The following is a 1,978-nucleotide window of genomic DNA, read 5'->3' as shown; positions in this document are numbered from 1 at the left end:
CAATATTGTCAAGTGCATGCATATTGTGCAACAAATCACCAGAACTGCCCCCATCCTGCATGACTGAAACTCTACACTCATCAAACAACAATTTTCATGCCCCCACGCCCTAGCCTCTGGCAACCACCATTCTAATTTCTGTTTCTATGAGTCTGATTTATTTTATCTATTTTAGACTCCTCATATGAGTAGAATTATTCAATATTTGTCTTTTTTGATTGCTTATTTAATGTAGCATAAAGTTCATCCATATTATAACATGTGACAGGATTTCCTTCTTTTTAAAGGCTGAATAGTATTCCGTGGCATGTATATATCAGATTTTCCTTATGCATTAATCTGTTGACGAACACTTAGATGATTTTCATTTCTTCGATATTTTGAATAGTACTGAAATAAACATGGGAGTGAAGATGTTGCTTCTATTTTAGAGAAGGATCCATGTGCTGCTGAGAAGAAAGTGTATTCAGTCAAGATGTCTCTTCTATATACAGATTTCATTTCTTTTGGGCACATACTCAGAAGTGGATTTGCTGGATCATATGGTAATTTTATTTTTAACTTTTTGAGGAGACTCCATCTTGTTTTCTATAGTGGCTACACCAATTTAAAATCCCTTGCATAGTGACTGCACCATTTTTCAACAGTGTGCAAAGGTTCCAATTTCTCTACAACCTTGTCAGCATTTATTATTTTCACTTTTCAATATAATGGCCATCCTAATAGGAGTGAGATGACATCTCATTGTGATTAGTGATGTTGAACATCTTATCACATACTTGTTGGCCATTCATTCCTCTTCTTTAGAAAAAATGTCTATCCTTTGCCAATTTTTAGTATTTTTGATTGAGTTTTAGAAGTTCTTTATATATTCTGAATACTAATTCCTTATCAAATATATGGTTTGCAAATATTTTGTGCCATCCTGTAGGTTGCCTTTTCACTCTGTTGATTGTGTTCTTTGTTGTACAGATGTTTTTAAGTTGCATGTAGTCCTATTGTTTATTTTTTGCCTTTGTTGCCTGTGTTTTTGGTGTGACTCATTAACTTTTACTTCTCCTAGCGCTGGACTTTCACAGGGTAGCTTGGTTGTGATTTTTGCCTTTGTTTCCACCTCAGTGCTCTCCAGCACATTGTTTAACAGGGGTGTTGGCTAAATACTATTGGTTCCCTGACAGGATACACCCAGAGCTACCTTAATTTTTCTGGACTTGTTCCCGTACACAATAATGGAAGGCTTAACTGAGAGGAATTGTTTCCTCCCATTATATGGCTTCTTTTCCCTTCTCACCTTTTGCTCCTTATTAGAAATAGTCCTTTCTGGGGCTTCCTCCTCCTTTCCTCTCTCATTCACCTTGTGAGTGGGGCGGTGGTCTCTGAGCCAATGAAAGGTCAGCAGACAGGCCGACTCCAGACCAATGGGAGGTTCTGGGGTTCCAAATGGACCAATCAGCTTTTTAGGGATATTGTATACCTGGATAGCTAGCATCTGCCCCATTGTCCTCCTTGTAATGACCCTCTTGTTTTGCTCATCAAGGATTTGAAGATGCAAAAAACTCCCCTACCCACACACACACTCTCTGATAGCTTTAATACATCTGCATAACTTCTGCCCAAGGCCAATGTTACAGAGCCATTCTCCCTTTGTAAAAAGAAAGAGGGGTTGGGTTTCCTTCAATTGTCTGCCCTTTTCTGTCTCCTCCACTATTTTTGTTTTACTCTGTAGTTAACTTTGCATAGAGGAGCTTCATCCGGAGGACCTGTTCGGTGGACCCAGATACTCTTTTCTCATTGGCGGGTGCAACGGCCTTTTCCTTGTTCTAACCTGGGGGTTTGTGGGGCTGGTGGGTGGGAGAAGAGTTTGGCCATAGTCTTCCTTCTTCATTTCACACACATTCTGCGCTCTTCCCCTCTGTCTCTGTTTCTTTCTCTCTCTCTCTCTCTCTCTCTCACACGCACACACACACACACACACACA

The 1,978-nt window shown here is 39.8% G+C and overlaps 1 protein-coding gene across 3 annotated transcripts in view; it reads left to right on the top strand.

Moving 5' to 3' along the window:
* Positions 1-523: 523 nt before the first annotated feature.
* Mid2 (midline 2) overlaps positions 524-1,978 on the top strand; it is a 97,390-nt gene continuing 95,935 nt past the window's right edge. Inside the window, exon 1 of one of the 3 annotated variants that reach the window (XM_048796889.1) lies at positions 524-545. The gene's annotated coding sequence lies outside the window, so the exon portion shown is untranslated. The remainder of the gene's footprint in view (positions 546-1,978) is intronic. The other 2 variants (XM_048796886.1, XM_048796888.1) reach the window with 2 other exon arrangements.

Source organism: Marmota marmota, unplaced genomic scaffold, assembly GCF_001458135.2.
Source record: "Marmota marmota marmota unplaced genomic scaffold, marMar, whole genome shotgun sequence".
In the NCBI taxonomy this organism is placed as follows: domain Eukaryota; kingdom Metazoa; phylum Chordata; class Mammalia; order Rodentia; family Sciuridae; genus Marmota; species Marmota marmota.
The sequence above is the reverse complement of the archived record's forward strand: the minus strand, read 5'-3'. Positions and strand labels throughout refer to the sequence as shown.